At 39.4% G+C, this 19,685-nt stretch overlaps 1 protein-coding gene across 3 annotated transcripts in view; it reads left to right on the top strand.

Moving 5' to 3' along the window:
• The first annotated feature begins 9,586 nt into the window (after positions 1-9,586).
• PTBP2 (polypyrimidine tract binding protein 2) overlaps positions 9,587-19,685 on the top strand; it is a 156,744-nt gene continuing 146,645 nt past the window's right edge. For all 3 annotated transcript variants that reach the window (XM_036388252.1, XM_036388251.1, XM_036388249.1), the window contains exons 1-2: positions 9,587-9,753; positions 11,189-11,309. The gene's annotated coding sequence lies outside the window, so the exon portion shown is untranslated. The remainder of the gene's footprint in view (positions 9,754-11,188; positions 11,310-19,685) is intronic.

The following is a 19,685-nucleotide window of genomic DNA, read 5'->3' as shown; positions in this document are numbered from 1 at the left end:
GCTGCATACAGACCTGTGTGTGATTCATGATTTAATGTATGTATTTATAAGATCTAAAAATAATAGCTCATTTTTTATACAGACATCTGTAATATAGATAAAGGTACAATAAATAATCCAGTAAACATCAGGTGATTTTTTTAGTGAAAACGTCTTTTGGGGTAGAGCACTCAATTCAAGTATAAAATCAATCTTAGTTACCATTACTGATTATTTTCTGTTTTTACAAACCCCATAATTTACTGCATTTTAAGCTTCCAAAGTTTGTTTAGGGCTTGTACAGTTTGTCCATAGTACTATGGCATTCAGAAAGTCCATGTGTACACAAACAAGGCAAATACACCCCCAGGTGCCCCCTGCACACACACCCAAACACATCCATTACCTGAACCACACAGCCATTTACTCCTCCTAAATTTGCATCCTTCTCTTGCTGTAATCCTTTTTAATCATTCGAGAAACACAAGGGGGAAAACATCTTTTATCTAACGATTCATTTTCATATCACTGACAGTGTTGGAGTTTGAGTGAGTTTTTTAACTAAGCCCATGCACCCGCCCCACTTCCCCCCCTCCCATAATAAAAGCATGTTTTTCCTGTGAGGAGGCTAGATAGAACATACTTGAATCTACAGTAAAAATATGATAAACTAACAGCAAGGAACTGGATGCATAAATAACTAGATATAGTAAAGATGGCCACTACCTGAAGACTTGTAACATGGCTGAGGATGAAGCAAAAATGCATATAATCCCCCCAGATAATTTAGGTTAAAATCAGGAAAATTACAACTTGAGTACATCACATGTTTTTGGGAGTGAAGGTAGGTAGGCACATAAAAGGATGCCTTTTGAGACTGGTGGAATGCCTATCAAAACTTCGTGTTTTTTAAGGGATATGTCCCACTCAACCAGTGGTCTGATGTAGAAAGTCAGTCAGTTTTGTTTCAATGTCCATGTTTAAGTCCACCCAGGCCTTAAATCCCCTAAAACACACAGCCAATCTCTGAAGTCTAATGTCAGCCTTTAATTGGGAAAATATATATTTGGGGCACTGGGAAATGTTTTCATGTAAGGAAAGTGTCTATTAGTCATGTTCTTCAGTCTGGCATAGGAAAGTGTTTGCATTTCACTCTTTACCCTAGCGGGAGGCTCTGGTTTTGTTTCGAGCTCTCTGTTGCTGCAAGGGTGTAGGCTGGGAAACAAGAGCCACAAAGGGCAAGCTGGAGGTGTTCATTCCACCTCTGGAGCTCTCCCACACACCTTAGCATAAAAACTTCTGTCTCTGATACACATGACAATATATGTGCAAATACTAATATTCTATGTGCCAGATGACTTGTTGATCAAACTCTTTTACCAGTGGAATATTTGAAACATGATAATTTTCGTTCTTTGTGAGGATCTTGTATGAGCTACAGTTCAGTTGCAGAAAAGTCTCATTTATTCCACTGGAGATGTGCTGGAGTGTTTTGTCTGCCTCTCCTCAGCTTCTGTCTTCTCCCTTGTTTATTATTTGCTTGATTAATGGTTGCCATATCTGGTTATTCTATTTTAGGTGAAGAAAAATAAAATAAAAAAAAAAAGTGTGTTTGCAGGGGAGACTTTGCAGCCAGAAGGAAGCTGGGTGCACGGCCCTGCCTCTGAATGGGGATTACTTCTGCTTCTTAAAAGGTAAGGGGCACAATCAAGTTTTTGGCCCGACATCCTCTTTTCACCAGTAGAACACAATTGTGCTGATAACGTTTGGTAGAAGAGGCTGAACATGCAGTAGATTAATTCTGTTCTTGGGCCTTGAACTTGAGCCTTTGAGCTCTCTCTTTGTGTCAGCTTGTGATGCTGGGCCCTGGAAGTCCTTTTTCTGTCATCTCCCGTTGAGCGGATGTTTATTGGTGAGAAAACTTAAGAGCTGTTAAGGTTTCATCAGCATAGTTTGGAAAAAGCTTTTGTGTTTCATCACCAATGCTTTTGAACAAAAGTGAAGTCTTTGTGGTTTGGTTTCAGGGAAGTTGCCAGGCAACTGGGAGGTTATAGCTTGTAGTCATACCTGGTGGCTTGTGGACATAATCAGTTGACTTTGCTTTGCAAAGCAAAATAAGAAATTACTATGGTGAGATTTCCAAAAATGGAGGTTTTTCCCATATTAGGGAGGAGTTCTGTGCTTGACTGGGATGATGGTACTTGGCCATGCTTGCCTGGTGGCACCTGGGGCTCCCTCCACGTGTTGCAGGCAGCACAGTGCCCCAGTTCAGGCCCTCTGCCCCAGTGTGCAGTCAGGACAGATGCAGGAGCCTGGATTAATGCAGGCAGTCTTTCATGTTATATTTTCTGAGTGATGGGTAAAGGAGCAAATCTACAGATTGCATGTGTGCTGTTTTAACTTACCACTTAGAGGATGAAGCAGAACAGAGTCTGTGGTTAATACAGATTTTAAAAAGATGATGAGATGTTTTGCCTCCCAAGCTGGCATACAATCTTATTTTCCTTACTCCTCCTCCAAAAAAAAAAAACCCTACCAAGCTCTTGTCTCCGATTTGTTCATAAAATAGTATCAAACACCTCCTCTGTGCCTCTGATGTGCGCTCCAGGCTGTGTGCCACTGTGTTGATTCATCTGGAGGATGCCCGGCATGTGAGTGGCTTGGCACAGTGTGGTACAGGGAGGAACCTGATAGTGAGAAAGGCAGAGGCAATGGCATAATTATGAAGGATTTCTTCCCCTCATACTGCTTCTTGTTATTTATTCTTCTCTCCATGTTTCCCCTGGTTATTTCTCTTCCTGAAATGAAAATAACCTGGCAAGAAAACAATGTTTCCACTCCCATCATTTTTAGGCAAGGAACACCAGGCATGTTCTTTTTTAGCGTTGCTAACTGACGGATGATTATTCACCAATATTTTTTGTTGAAGCAAGCAGGCTTGTTAACTGTGGTGACATTTTTAGTGATGCTATGATATCCCAGTGTCATTGTTGCTTGATTTATCAGTGTCTAAAGGATTATTTTGTTGAAAAACCTACCATGGATCTTGTGTTTAAGGCTGACTTTATATGCGTATGACTACAAGTGTGTGAATTTGTATGAAAATAAGGAACAGAACTGTTAAGATGCTTCTTCTGTTTTGGGCTTTTGGCTCTGTGTCATAAAATACAAACTGGAGCCTTGAATTTCCATGCTTTAAAATGGCATACTTAAACTGAGAAATACTGTAATTGAGATCAGCTCAGCCACAGCCATCCTACAGTTTGCATCTATGTACTCCCCATCTTCTTCAAATTCCTGACTCACCTTCTCTCATTCCTATACTTCTACAGGACTATTATGTGCAGCCTCTGCTCCCTCCAGCTACAGACACAGGCTATCCTTGACCTCCCCAGCTTGTTCAGCACCACCTGTTAACCAGGCACACCTGGATCCACTGCTGAAGTTTGGCACACTGCTTCCAGGGGTCTTTGAAGGGTTGCAGCCAGCGTGGCTGGAGGAGTGGGATGGCAGGAGTCTGTGGGGTCACCCTGCCTAGGAAGGGGTGAGGACAAGTAGGGATCCCATTCCCTTGAAGAAAGAGCACTTGGTGAGAAATCCCTTGGAGCAAAGCATTGCTGAAGGGCTGGCAATGAGAAGCCCAGGAGCATTTCCCTGCTCCAAGCATTTCTTGCACAAGAATGCAAGGGTGCAAGTCTGTGGGCACAGCTTGGTGCAGCCCTGGCAGCTGGAGTCTGAAGCAGTGGCTAGGATAATGTGAATGCTGGGTGTCTGCTTGGAGATGCAGCAACCACAGACGGTTTGAAAGAACAAAAATTCAAAATGGAAAAGATGTGACCTTGATGCTTTTTGAACTCAGTGAAAGCGAATGTGCTTAGATTTCCCTGGAAAAAGATGCTATTGGAAATTCTGTGTAAGTGTAAATATATGAAAGCCAAAGGAGGTAAAGTTTTTTTTCCTAATTAGGGTAATTAAAAAGAAAAGCAGTCAGCAAGCTGAATGCCAGACACAGAGCACCACAGCTCCTTTGCTAAAGCAGGAGCAGATTTATTCATGGAGTGAGATGTCCTGTTCCTTTTCTCTCTTCTGGCACCTGATTGCCCTCCCTGGGCGAAACCTCGCACTCCAGGTGGTGTAGTCCATCTTGGGTTGTACAGCATTGCTGGTCAAGATTATGACATTTCCCCTTCTTCTCCCTCTCTACCCCTTCCTCCTAATTTTAAAGTGATAAAAACATGTCAGTCTTACTGTGGCTCAGCTCACCCATCATCTCCAGTTCCCCCAAATCTCTCTGGGAAATTTAGGTGCTTTTCAGCTCTATGAAGTAGGTCCACAGGGTTTGCAGCATTAAATCCAGATCACAATGTTAAAGTTACATAGATAGAGGGGACAAATATGCCTATTCTGGATAAGCCTGAAAAATCAGATCAACTGTCAAAAATTGTTTTGTCCTGAAGAGAGATGGCAGAAAGAAAAGGCAGAGCACATTTTAGGGCTACTTGGGAGCCCTTTATGTGGGTTCTGGCCATTTAGTCTTCAATAAAAAATGAATACTAATCATGGCAACCACATCAGCCCCCTTCAAGAGAGCCACTGCTTGAATGAAGATGGGGGCTCACTGAAGAACGCCTAACAATCACATGTAGACCTTTTACAGAGCTGTTCAAAGAAACAATCTCACTTGAAGAAGCAGACATAATTTCCCAGGAAGCATGTAAGAGGTAATGCATTATGCTGCTAGCTTTCCCTGCCCCTGCTACCTGCCTGCTCCTGGGAATTGCTGTTGTTTGGGTGGTGCAGGGGGGTACAGAAATGACAAAGGTGTGGGCCTGCTACCTGCACTGCTGCGAGGGCTTGCTGACCAGAATATTTTGGATCCTTGCCCATTAAAGCTTCCCCCAAAGTCCACACATGCCCATTGAGTCACTGTTTTCCTGAAATCTTATGCCTGATAGCTATTTTCCTGAAGTGCACCCTTTTGCTTTAATCCCTGCTTAATCTTACAGAAAGATGCAAACAATTTTGTAACATCTCTGCCTTGGGAAGTCTCAGGGATGTTCAACAAATTCTTCTGTGGCTTTTTATTCATGTGCCCCAAGAGCAGACTAGGGTCCCCTCCCCAGTCTACAGGTTTGGATATAAAATACTACTAAGATCAACCTTCTGGAAAGAGAATGCTTTGATTTGTAAAACTGGAGATAAAATGTTTATCTGGGCAGTATTAGATTAGTCACAGATTAATTACAATTGAAAAGTATTATTCATCTGTAATAAGAGTGAATTCTTCACTCAAGATTCATAGCAAAATAACATTATTTTTCAAATAGAAGTAATTTAAATGGAAGTAAGACCTTCTAATGCCACCATCTGTACAAGTAAATTACTTTCAGAGTAATTAAATATGCATATCTGGGCTTGTGTACTGTACTGATGAACCAAGTTTTATGGAAGCAATATGCTTAAAAATCCCTTAGGTATTAAAGACGAAGAACCCATGGCATTTTGCATTCATATAACCATGAATAAGAAAAAATATTTTCTCTGCTGCATAATTTTGGGGAATATATTTTTATTAACTTTTCCAGGTTAATTAATACTTTTGCCAAATAGCAAATACGATCATCATATTTATTAGTCTGACATTTCACAGGGACTTAAAGCTCTATAAGAAGTTTCAGCATTGTGTGTGCCTGAATTTATGATTGTGACACAGTCACTCATCTTCTGCAGATTCCCAGGAAGCAGAGCAGTGCAGTGAAACCGAAATCATTATGTTGACTGAATTCATTACTGCCGGACTTGTCCCTCCATGAAATAGCACTGCTCAGCCGATTGGGATTCATGGTCACAACCCTTCATGGGATCATCAGGGTTTATAGTCCATAACAAATACAAATACAGCCAGGAACAATAACAGTCTGATACACCTGATCTATTACCCCACCTTGTGAGACTGTCGCGGGCGCCAGAGGCAGCGACTGGCCGCGTGTTTTCCCTTGTGCAGATGGATGGCACAGTCCTGTGGAAGCAGAGGCTGTGCCTCAGAACACAGCACTGGCAGCATGCTCTTCAGTGACTAAAACCCATCTTTATGCTGGCAACACAATGTTCATGACTGGTGTGTAGGGGAGCTTTGAACATTTGCTGGGAGCATCTGAAAACTGCAGAAATTCTTGGTTAAAGAAATACCTAAAGTCAGTTCTGTGGAGTGCTTCAGAAGAAGTCTGAAATCCCAGCTCCACCCTTTCAAATCAGCAAATAGAGCTGTCTACATGCTACCAAAATGCAAGAGCAAATTCAAGCATAAAGACACACAGTCGGCACAATCTCTGTTTGCAAGTCAGCCGCTGCATGCTGTATGTGATATGTATTTTATGTCAATGTAACATTGCTTATAAAATGTGTAGGGGTTCCCTGACATCAAGAGATTTAGTCTACCTGCAGCACTTTCACAGTTATCTCCTCAGATTAATTGCAAGAATCTGATAACAGATGGAGGACAACAGATCAATTCTTCCTGCACCCTAAATGTGAAATAAGAAATGGTGGCCTGAAACATAGAAAAGAAATGATGAGAGGTTCATTTCTCTACTCTCCCTGTGCTAACATGTGTGAACTAATATGTTGTGTCCACCTTTTGGACCTGCTCATGTGTGTTTTAGATCATGCTTTGTGATAGATGGACGTGGAGTTTATGTAGCCAAGAGGAGAACCATTAGAAATGTTCTAATCTGGAGGTATTGAAGCTTGGATGCCATAAGTTCTCACCTAGCATAAAGCAGTAGTTTGGTGTCAGGTTCAGCTGCATCCAGTCTAATCGTGCACAAATATGATGCTGGAGGTAGCCTGCATGAGTTTTCTTAAATTCCCTTTGTGTGTCTTGTCACCTTTGTCTCTTATGTCCCTGAACCTCAGTCCATGCCCAGTCTGCAAACCCCAGCATCTGCAACATGCTCTGCTTTCAGCAGTTCATTTTCTGTCCCTACCACTGGAAGACAACAATTTTTTAGCAGATTTTCTGTGAAGGTTGAGGTTGAAAGAGAACAAAAGTGGGAACTTAGGTGTGAATGTGCTGAAAGAATCCTTGACAAAGGGGCTTTTGGCTCTGTGGGATGGCTCCTATCAGGCTGCATATGAAAGACTTTTATAGTACTCCTGAGAAGACCTGGTTTTCAGGTCAAGGTCTGACCTGCAACAGACAATATTTACATAATGCCTATTGCTTTTGGGCAGCAAATTGCTTTGGGAATTTATGAATTATAGCAATAGCACAAAAGAAACTCTGCATAGCCAAAAAGAAACAATTTAAATGTGACTCACTTCAGCTTCTGAATGTGGCCACTTTGCCATGTCTAAGTCCAAGTTTATGCTTAAAACATTCTTAGACTAGCATTATTAGCATAATGTAACACATTTCCCAATAATTTGAAAGTGAATCTTCCATGTGTTTGAAAATGACAAGGTAGGACAAGGACATTAAAATCATCTTTTCTTCCTGTGTAACAGTGTCTTGTGTTCAGTATGTCTCCAGTTCTCACAGAGGCTGGAGCATTATTTTTCACACCCTTTTCCCCCCATTTAGCTTCTAGTTACTTAGACAAAATTGAGAGAACTTTTTAACTTGCTGTGCTTTTAAAGCTTTAAAAGCTTTTGCTGAAAAGGTACCTATTTTCTTATCACTTTTTTTTTTTCTTTCTCTAGAAAAGGGCTTAATTTGAAGCTCTTTTTTGGCAGCTGTATTTCATTGTGATGCATTATGTCAGGGCACATCAGTCACATGAAGATTTATGGAAAAAAACATACCCTTTTTAGATGTCCCTCTCTGCAGCCCTCTTCAAAACACAGTGTTTTTTTCAAGAAACTCAACAGAAACTATCAACAGTGGTATGATTCTTGAAACATTTTGAGTGTAGTGGCTTCATCTTACTCAATTATATAAATGTTGCTTAAAGAACGAATACAGAATTTAATGTGGTGAACTTTGTAATTCTAAAAAAAATTGACCATTTTCACCTATTTGTGATGTTTACTTTTTAGTGTTGAGCAAGGGCTTCTCTTCTTTGTAACCAAGATAATCCTATGCTGTTCCTTATTTTACCATTAAATGAAATACATTCTGAATTCAGATGAAAATGAGGTACCTTGATGAAAGTGGGCTTCAGGTGTCGCACACTAAGCATTGTACATTTTCCTTTGCTCTGATCCTCCAGCACACATAAGATTTCACCTCTTCACCTTTGAACGAGATTGCACTAACTTTGATCTTTTCAATTTTGTTCAACTCCAGGAAAGGAGCAGCTACTTGAAACATGTTATCATTTAGACTTTCAGAGGTTCTTTAAAAAAAAAAAAAGGAAAAAAAAAAGAAAAAAAAAGGAGGAGAAAGAAAAAAAACTTGAAAGCATGAACTAAAAGCTGTAGATTTTTATCTTGAGCATCAGCTTTTGAAGCTAGTGTGTAATGGTTTAATATCAAAAACTATCTCCATGTAGAACAAAACAAAATACAGATTTAAAAAGCACACAGAATTATTAAATACAAATTTCATTTTTGGCAAGCATTTTTCTGCAGTAGTGATGTGGGTAACCTATCCCAGGTCAAAGCATAAGCTTTGTGTTCTTGCTCCTTTGCCTATGGCCTAAACCTATTATTTGAGCCTCTGTACTTGTGTGATACTAATTCATGATACTGACAGTTAATCTATTTTTATAACTGTTATTATCTGAGCAAAATAAGGTTCTTCATTTTCTCTTCAAGTCTGAGAGCATGTAACAGTGGGGAGCAAAGTTAAAAGTATGATATTTTCAAGATCTTACATGGTTTAGCAATATTCTTAAAATGATTATCACTATATGCCAATATGGTAGTTATTTTGCTATTATTTCAGTATTATTTGGGTTTATTTAGGGGGTTTTTTTTTTGCTATTACAAGACAGATTTTTCACCCAGATCCTTAAGAATTTTAAATCACAGAGCACTAGTGTACCAGCCTCACTGAGGCTCTAAAGTCCTAGGAAGTTTAATCAAAATTCTTAATGATTACTAAAAGTTTACATTTTTTTCCCATTGGCTCCTCTTTATTCTTGCCTAGTTTACTCAGATGTGCATTATTTCATCCCTGTCTTCCCTGCTGAGACTGCAGTTGTTTAGGGAGGCTCATGATAAGTAGCTCTTTGTGTCCATCCTCTTGCTTTATTTTGAGGTTTGCTTTGCACAACAGTACAAATGGGGGCAGTTTCTCCCTTCTTGGATGTGATGCTTATTGAATTTGTTTCCATTAACAAGCTGTTGGAAACAAGTTAATGCCACATTAATTTACTCTTACATCTGATTTGTCCTGCCTATTCTAAGGGTTGCTTAGACAACAGATCATCCCCTAAATATCTCATAAAAGGTCTGAATTCCACTCCCTGCAAAAGTGGAATTATGATTAATAATTTATACCGCATTGAAACACTAATGACAAAAGAAATAAAAAAGATGTTGGTATGCAGGTGAAATTATTGGCAGAGCTAATCTCTGCAGAGATCCTTGACATGGTTACTTGGAGGGGCTAAGTAATATATTACTATTCATCAGCTGTTTATCCACTTTCTTTCCTTCACAGTTTTCTAGGTGTCAGACAGTCCTGGAACCAAGGACCTCCGAGCACATTTCATGCTCTGGTTTCCTTGAAACTTTGTTACACCCTGAAGTTACTGGAATACATGTTCTGCATAAGGCATTTGCCTACACACTCCTCTTCAAGAGCCTTTGATCTATTGTGAGCTGAAGGTTCATTGAGACTTTTGTTTGTTACTTTTCATAACTCCAATTTCTTGAGATTAATCAGATATCTTATTTAGAGATGTACTTGATTTTCTAGCCCACCTCACATATGCCTTTTGCAGGTGAGCCCCACTTCCAAGAACTTCTGTAGTAGCCAGTGCTTCATGTCAGCACTTGGCTGCCACCTACTAAGACATCTCTGTGGGAGGTTTGTGGTGAAGCCATATGGGCTCTTGGGTCCTACAGGACACTGGCAGGTGTAGCAGAAAACTTCAGGTTCTCTAGTGATGATGGGGTTAGTGCCAATGTAAAATCAAAGTGGAAATGTCCTAAAGCAGAAATACTGAAAGAGAGATTAGTCACTGCCAGTTCTGGGGAGAAAATATGGCAGCCTGTGAGAGCTGATCCTTTTAGTGTTGCCCAGGTAACCAGCAGTGCAGTGTGTGGTGAGAAATTACCTGTGAGTGAGACAGGTTATTGTTTACACCCTTCAGGGCCAAGAAAATCTGCTCATATCCCAGGGTCTGCTGGCTGTAGTTCCAGGCTCTCTCAGTGTCACAGGAGCAACCTGTCTGTAGTTTCCTTCTCCAGTCAGTTTGCTGCTGCCAGGAAGCACCCCCAGGAAGCACTGACATTTCCAAAGCACTCAAGCAATAAGCATGGCTAACAAACTCATAGATTTGTGAGGGTTTGAGGTAGATGTCCCCATCCAGGTTTAATGGCATCATTCTGCTCCACTTAAATGCTTCCATTTTCCTAATTTTTCCAGGAAAAAGGACAAACCCCAAATTACAGTCCTCAAATCAAAAATTTCTCATTGCAGAACAACACAAATTTTTAAGCAACACATTTTAATTTAATTTCTTGAGTATATGCAAAACAAAACGATTGTAGTATATAGGACAATAGCTATCTTAAACTATTGTCTAGATAGATTTTCTTTTGGACTAGTTGGTAGTTGAAAGCTGTCCTTATTGCACCGAAGGAGTAAAATCCACACTTGTTAGGCTCTTATTTCATCCTCTTTCCTATGGTCTCACCTTTTTGGCCCTGCTAACTTTCATGTCCATAATGAACTCCATTTAGCTTCCCTGCAGCAGGACCTTGTCTTTGTTAATCACTGACCCAGCGGCATGAAGCTGCGTAGGGGAGCAGGTTTTTTTTTTTTTTCTGGATTTTCTCTACTTCCTTCAGCAGTTGTAACTTCTAAGAAACTGCAGAACAAACAAGTATAAAAGATCAGGAAGATGGCCTGAAAAAAATAATGTTTAAAAGATGTTTCATTGTACTCAGTTCTCTGGTAGCTGCCAGCTACAGACTGATGGCTGAAATCTTAGAAGTTGTTAATGGGATTAGGTCTTTGGCAACTGATTGCTTAATGCTGTCTTCTCATTGAGTGGTGTCATGTTTGTGATTTTTTTTCTTTTTTTCTTTTTTTCAGTAACCATATATAAACTTGTCATGGAGATCAGCAGAAATCTCGTTTGAAACAACTGAAATTACTTCACCTTGGCTCAAGCCACAGCACAACACATACTTTCTCCTCCTTCTCCAGCCCTGCTGTGAGTCAAAGGCGTTTTCTGGGCTGCTGCTTTCCTGTGCTGAATGACCTTGAGCCTCTTGCTGCTGCCCTGTCTTTGCTTGGCTCAGCATGTGCATCCCTTGCTCTTTTAAATATGCCTGCATGCTCACCTTTGCTGTCTTCCTTTTTCTCCACAGCTGAAGGTATTGGTCCTATGTCAGGCTTTGAGACTCACACATTTTAGTTCATAAATGCCTATAGCAATTCTCCATGCTTTTGACAGTGAGGATTTTTTCACCTTATCAAAAGCATGTTGGTATTGTCAAACACATAGTACTTGCCTACTAGTATGTTTCCTTTCTGCCCATGCTTGCAGAGCAAGAGAAAATTAGGTGAAAAAGTAGAGTAGTAGCATTTTATACTTGTTTTGCTGGGACATAAATTTGCAGATCTGTGAAGCGGGGGAGAATCAGCCCACCGTGACTCACAGCCCAAGCACAGCACAGTGGGAAGAGCCCAGCTTGGGTTGTGTGTGTCCTTACTAACAGGGAAAGCTGAAATGCTAATTGACGTTCCAATCTACTTCAGGTCAGGTAAAGGTCATCAGACCTCTGCAAACGCTTAATCCTTCCCATGGAAGCTTTGTGGGATTCCCAAGGATCCTACAAAAATAACCTTTATGTTTGTTTACATGGAGAATCTCTGCAGGAAGCAGAGCTAGCAGAGTGGTGGTAGGGAGGCACGAGGATGGCAGTGGTGTCAGAGGGATGGTGAGGCTGGGCAGAGTCATCACCCTTTGCTCTTTTTTTCATGTTAAACAACATGTAAATACTCCTGTAAAACAAAGCTGCCACTCTTTGCTACCAATCATTTCTCAGATCTTCAGCCTCCTTGTAAAAGGCTGCATCAGCTTTTCCCAGAAACAAGCACTAGGATAGATTCAAGCACAAGCTGAATGTAATGGGGTGTAAGATGGGGTAGATGCAATACTGAGCACTGTGCAACTTCCAAACAGTGTGGTGAAGCCAGTCCATACCTTCAACAAGGTGCTCTAGCATATGCATAACCTAAAAGCATGTCTTGCTGAAACACAGGCGCTGTGTATACACACACTGTGCATGCTGAAGTGCTCTGCTGGGTCGAGGCCAGGTTGTTCAGCACTGTGCAGGCTTAGCCCTTCCAGATGTCTCCAAAGATAAAATGGAAAGAAAGTGACAGTCAGTCCCAGTCACGTGGAACACAACTGGGTTTTAAAAGGCTACTTTTGATAATTCAGTATTTTGTGTACTGTGGCAAGATGTGAATTACAAAACCCCTAATAATAATGTAGTTCAGTCAGGGTAGTCTTGAAATTAGACCCCTAGCAGAGAGGTTGCACTGTATAATGATAGTACAGTACCATTTGTTTCAACACATTTAGCACTTCAGAATGGGATTTTTTTGTTAAACACCAGATGTTCTAGCGACCCGAGTGCTGACTCTAAGAGAATACACAATAGAATAGTGCGTCAAGGTCAATGGCACAAATTAATCTGTATTATCATGCTGTCATATTGTACTGTATGCCCCATATGAGCAAGATCTATGGCTGGTTCCTTCTTTACGTGCAACTGTATGAGGTGTTGCAGTACACAGATTTTGAGTTTCCCAAGCCCTCAAACCCCCCTGAAAGAAATCCGATTCTTGCTTTGATAGTTTAAATTGTAAATGTGACATTCTTACAGCGGGTGAGGGCTGTGTGGGTATGTGACTGTAATCTCACAGAACCAGAGGAGGAGCTCAGTGAGAATTACATCTCTTAATTGTAAATTCTGCCTTTAAGGACTTCAAAATAATAACCTAGGTAGCTTGGTTGTCTGCATTTTTCCTTTGACTTAAAAATGTGATAAGGCAAAAATGAAGAATTGTTTCGAAATTTTAAATGATAGTTTTTCTGCAGTAGATACTTCTGTCTCCATGAGTCCCCCATATTCCTTCTCCCTGTCCTGTGACTTCTAAGCTATTGCTGCAAGATGGCAGGATGTCAATGCCCCCCAAATTGAACCTGTGATTTGTTTTTCTTTGATTTATGGGCTTGTAGTCAATAAACTTTATAAAGGAAAGTATCAGACTGAGCAATCAATCAAAGATAAGCAGATTCTTGTCCTTTAAAAGCATTTCACCCCAGTAAGCAAGGGTCTCATTCATCTTTTACAACCACTCTTGCAGCTTTCAGCTGAGAAAGGACTTGCTGCTGACTACATTCCCTTCTGCTGAAAACTCCCTGTTCTGAGCTGAGATTTTTTAAATTCATTGCAGCAGTACATTTCCTTCCCATGTTTTTTGCTATCTCTAAAAGGGCAAATTGTTTGCATGTTGTTACTAAAGGTAAATCTCCTTACTGTGTAGAGGAAAAAAAGGCTTATGTTTTTAAGTGTGAGAGGCATGGACTGTTGTTTTACAGAAACAGTATTAATTTTCTTTGTTATTTTACAAAGCAAAACATAAAAATAGGTTCCCATTTGTTTTTTATTAGTATCTGAATTCCGTTTTGAGTAAGGCAAATCTTATCCTGCATGTTTTGCTTCTCTGAAGCACAGATGGTGTGCATATGCAGATTGGTGATTTTTTAATCAAAACAGTGACACTTGGGAATATATGTAAGTATTGTAATAATGCATTAGTCAGGAGTGATGTTGTAACACACTGAGATCATACACATAAATCTAAGACACCATGTCTAGACACCCCAGGGAAGATGGCATGCCATGGGTTAGAGCAAGCATTAAGGAAGTGCAATATTTCAAATATGATGGGAAAATAATGCAATTTGCAGACTTTAATAAAACCATTGGGGAATTAATTTTACTAAGGATACACTCTCTCCAAAAAACATGTATGTTTCTACATTTGCTTCGTAGATAATCAGAAGGCGAGACACTGTACCTGCTATCTCAGGCATAAGCACAATACAGTATCTATGAATTGTGCTGTACCTTTCATATGCTGAATATGAAAATAATCCCTTTATAGTGCTTTAGTTGTACAAAACTGCATTATGCAAACAATGCACAGGCAGCATAAACCTTGGAGATTCAGAATTTGAAGAGCTTTTAAATGAATCTCATAAGTGTTGATTTGGGCATGCTCAGGGAGTGCGCTCAGCTGTAAAACTTGACCGACCTAACCCTCCCAGTTTTAATTATTAGCTTTTTGATTATCAAATATTAAATGAAGAGGTGCAATTTATGACTTTTGCATGTATAATTTTCCTTTCTTTCTAAAGGTTTTCTAAATTTTATTTAAAGAATCCTTGCTGTCTTTGGCTGATTTTTATTATTTGTTGTCTTGTATAGCTCTTGGTATATAATTTTAATCAGCCAACCACATTTTAAATTTTTGCCAGCTGATAACTACTCGCAAGCAAGTAACTTGCAGTACTATGCCAGGAATGTTGTGATAAAAATGTCAATTTAAACCTGGCCAAGGATGACAATCATAACTATTTCCAAGTGAAAAACTTGAACAGAATACATAACACAATAGCCCTTTTTACCTTCTGCTAGTGTAAAACATGCAGGAACTTTGGGGGTTCCCATAATGATTACCCTCACAGTCAAAACCCCACTTCAAAATTGGCTGCATTGGTGACTCCATCAACCTCATCATCTCTTGTCATCTGAAAGGCTAATAGTAAAAAAATCTTCAATACAGCTGAACATTTTCAATTAAAATATCATCAACTCAAATGCCGTCTGTAATCAGTCCAGTAAATTCAGCAGCTACAGAAGTCAGTAAATGAGGGAACTCAGGTTTTGCCAATAGTGACCATGGGTTATATCCTGACCAACTGAACTCTGTTTCAGAAAACTAGGTGCATATGTTACCATGGAATAAACCCAAGCAATTCAGTATTTGCTGTCCCCTCATCTGTCTTTTCCTCTCTGGGCCATAAAGACACTCATCCAGAATCCTTTATTAGGACAATAATCCAGTGGGAAGATATTTGAAATCAAAACCTGAAACATGATGGGTTGGGACGTAAGCAATACTTTGAAGGAGATTCTTGGAAAAGGTGAGTCCACAGTGTTGGGAGCAACATGGCATAGTTGCAGTGTTGTGAGGCCTCTCTGCACACAGCCCACCTACTTCTTCAGAAAATTGTAAACCACCCCTTGTATTCAGCTTTTCCCATTTTAAAGCTAGATTTAATCTTCTAGGACGTTCAGGAAATGTGAATGGGCTTCAGAGCTTGTGCAGGGGTATAAATATATCTGCAAAATAATAATAACGAGCAGCTTTCATGAATCTCCATGGAGATTTCTTCCCTTTGAGCATCTTCCAAGGTCTTTGCCACAGTCAGGGCAGAATATCTCTGGTTTTAGACCAATCTTCCTGTCATCTTTTGCCTCTTCCCATTTAGCTAGTGCTGCACAAATATTACTAGTGTATATTATATTTATTATATATTCATTTACACAGTCCTCATTTTTCTTTCTCTTTCCTTCATATTCTCTTACTCTGAAATTTGATCTTTGTTGAATTTCTGTTGTTTCCACCAATACTTCATCTGTGTTAATTTTTGTCATCCTTCGTATTACTGTATTACATCCTTCATTCTTCATATTACAGTCTACCCAAAGTCTACCCCCTTTAAGCAGTATCACATAAAAATGCACTAATGTTTTAATTTCAAGATGGTGTTGCTAATATCAGTTTTTGTGAATGAAATGTATTGCAGTCAGGTTCAATAAATATAATCCTTACTGCTTGCTAGAAGAGAACTCAAATCCTGGATTCTTCTATTCTGTAGAAGCTGCTGCAGTTTACTTTTAGCATTTTCCTCCTATTAGATGGATCTTTGCTCTACTTCATAGGACATAGGAGTATGTAGGAAGAGGTTCTATTTTTATTTATAACTCCTGGCTGCATCCCACTACGGCTGATCTTCAGCAGCACACTTGCACTGCTCCTCCTCCTCATGGACATCCACAGCGGAGAGAACGGGGTGAGGAAGGTGGGCTTACCTTCTCTTCTGGTGCGTATCCATGTGTGGTTTGGATCAAAACATGCTGTAGATCTAATTCTCCAGCTGTGGGGGTGTAAGTGATGGCACTGTCGTTGGACTGGGCTCCGCAGAGGGTCAGCCATGGTTGGGGATGGGGTGTGATGGGGACAGTGGCTCCCGATGCCTCCCTGCTGTGAGTGCACAGCCTTCCCTGGACAGTCCAAGATGGTCATTTAACCTGGCTGTGGAGAACAGCTTGTCATCCTGCAGCAATGTCAGATGCTAGACAGACCACTTTAACCTTGCTTAACCTTTCACTGTGCTCCTCAGCTAATGAGATGAATGAGAGTTTTATTGGTGTTTCTTGACCTAGATCTTTTACATGACAGTTCCATGTATCTGAGCTGCCTAATGCCTTGTGTTTTGTAAATCAATATAGCCTTATCTATTTTTTTTAAAAGCTAGAAATGTTTATTTTAGGCCTACTATCATATCCTATAAATAATATTGATTTTGTTTAGCCTGAAAAACTATATAATTTTGAATTGGCTCACCTTGTTAGTCAAATACAGTTCTTGGGTAAGTCCAAGCATGATTCTCATTACTTTTATCCTATGGTGTTTGCAAACCTGGTGTCAATAAATTGAGAATGCGATCTCCTGTGCATAAACCACATCTTAGTTTTCAATTTATGGAAGTTTTTCAGACTCTGATATTTAATGGGCAAACACAAGAAAGCAGTTATAGCAGATTGCACAGCCTCAAATAATGCAAATGCTATAGGACAGTGATGGGAATGTGCAACATTAAGCCAGCCTTTCATGGTGTTATGTGAATTGCACTGGCTCAGCTAAAATGGAAAACTTAAACATTTATTTTATATTTACATCTTCAGCACACACTTTTCCTAGTTATTATTTTACTTCTGTCCTTCCATCCTTGCCATCCTTCCATCGATTGAAGTATAAATTCTCTCACTGCCATTTGTGATGTTCTGAAATGAAAATTTCAAGACAAGAGAATAAAATATTGTTATTCAGGGTTAGGGTCATTGCTCCGTCTGTTGTCTGCTGTGTTTTACACAACCAGTATTGTACTGCATGTACAACTAGGAAGGACCAGTACAGTGATGTTTCTTGCAAGTGCTTCTGACACTTCTGAAGACTTTTTGAACACAACTTCTGACATGTCCTCCCCATGTGTTCAAGACTTCTGTACCAGTACTTTCTCAGTTTCTATTCTGAATTAAAATGAATTCCTGTCTATTTACATGCTTGATGTAAGTAAAATTTCCAAGACCGAGTCAAATGAGACAGTATATTAAAATGCATTTCTCATTGTCCAACTCTGTGATAAGATTCTTATGCAAGCCTTTGGATTGCAGGGTAAATAGATACCCATTTGATCTGTTCATGTATAAGACACAAAATCTGATTCAATTTTCTTTTCATAGTAAATGTTTGACACTTTAGGTACCAAATAGATGATACAAAAGTTGACTCTGAAAGTACAGGCTGAATTCATATACAAATGCAGGCATGATAATGATTTTCAGGCTCATTTTTTATGTTAGCATTACACAAATGCAACCAAGGAAGTGATTAGTACATTTCTCTGTTGAACTTCTGAGACATTAGTTTGTGTATTATTACTTGCAACTAGCTTTTCAATTTTACTATTATTTGCCTTTCTCACTTGGTAAGGACAAAATATCAGATTGATGATTTACATTTTATGTGGGAAAAAATAGGAACTGCAAGAAGGTTGGTCTGTGAATTCTTATAAAAACATCAGAGAAGCTAAACAGCTTTAGCTCTTTAGTTCCAGAAATTAATGTATAATATTGTTTTCCAAAAACACAGCATCATCTCATGGCTTTAAAAATGACTGTGGGAAAAGCACATAAGTCTATTTTGTATTAAAATGAAGCAGAAAGTATTAATTCCTGCTTGCCAAGATGCCCATGTGAATTTGTGATAGGTGTCTAAATGCGGAGGTAAGTAATAAGCAGGTATTGACTTCTATTGAGATCAGTATCGAGATTTGTTGACCCAAAGAGGTTACAATTGACTGAAGAGTGGGGCAGTAAATCTTGTTATTGAACAAAAAGCTGAAGTCAATATATGTATTATTATAAACATTTTTCTTTTGGAAGAGATAATAAGGGTGGAGTGGTTTAAAGCTTTAGATTTATACAGCTATGATAGCATACGGTTCTTTTATAGAGTCACAGGAGGAAAATGCCTGGAGGGAGGTTGTGGGGGTATTTTTGGGGTTTTTTTTTTTTTTTTTTTTTTGATTGTTTTTGGTTTTTTTTGTTTGGGTTTTTTTGTTGTTTTTTTTTTTTTTTTGTGTGTGTGCCTTTTTAAAAATTTTATTTATTTATTTTTAATACAGCTTCACCAATCATGCCAAAGCAGTAAAGCCTGCATCAACTTTCACATCATAAACCCTTATTCTCATTGTTTTATAACTCAGCTATAAAGGTTATTTTCAGATTGAAATTTGGCCTGCAAGCTCTTTGGCTAAGAATCATTTTTCCCCAGAAGGGTGAAAGGAATAAAGATGATCTATTGAACTATTTATTGAATTTTAGAGGAGCACAGAAAATACGTGTTGTGATTTTTATATAATTCAAGATTTAGATTGTATTCCTTACTGAATATTATTTTCTGCATAAAGCTAGGATTTACTTGCTCATAAAGGTGGCGGCTGAAAATGTTCTTTCAGTACTTTCAAACACTTGCTAATATTAATCCATGCCTTGTATTGTAAACAAGTATGATTTTTATGATTTTTATATTTTAGTCCATTCTATTATGCTCTGGTCAGTACATTATATTTTAGGTTATTGTTTGAAAAAATAACGAGGAGACAGAGCATAGAAGTAAAGAGAAATCCATCCATCTGAAGACACTAAACTTATTAATTAAAATCACATACATCCTATAGTGAGTGACTGACTGAAGAAATAGCTGTTAAATTGCAATTTTATAACATTTATATCTGTTAGTATCTTGACTGCTGGTAGAAATGATCCTTCAGTAACTCAAAAATCCTCTAACAAAAATAATTTGTTGCTTTCCATTGCAGAAACCATCTGCCTCCTTCCTTAGTTCACAAGACCCTCTTATGTTTCTCTAGGATTCAGGAACTTGTACTAATTTAGGAGACTCACTGAATCTCTTTAGCAGCACAGGCTATGATGACTGCATCAAACATCTTCTCTGCTCTTTGCACTGGCTTGCTGTGAATGTAAAAACAAACCCCAGGTTGGCACCCTTGTCCTGGAGCCGTTTGGTGTCCTGGTGTCAGTGCCCAGGGGCTGCCCCAGGCTGGCGGTGGAGCCTGGCTGTGCCCAGTGCCCTGTACCCTGCCCTTTGGGGCAGGAGGGGAGCTCCCTTCTGCACAGGGCAGAGAGGAGTAACC

Source organism: Molothrus ater, chromosome 9, assembly GCF_012460135.2.
Source record: "Molothrus ater isolate BHLD 08-10-18 breed brown headed cowbird chromosome 9, BPBGC_Mater_1.1, whole genome shotgun sequence".
Classification (NCBI taxonomy): Eukaryota; Metazoa; Chordata; class Aves; order Passeriformes; family Icteridae; genus Molothrus; species Molothrus ater.
Note: the sequence above shows the minus strand (reverse complement) of the source record. Positions and strands in the feature narration are given on the sequence as shown.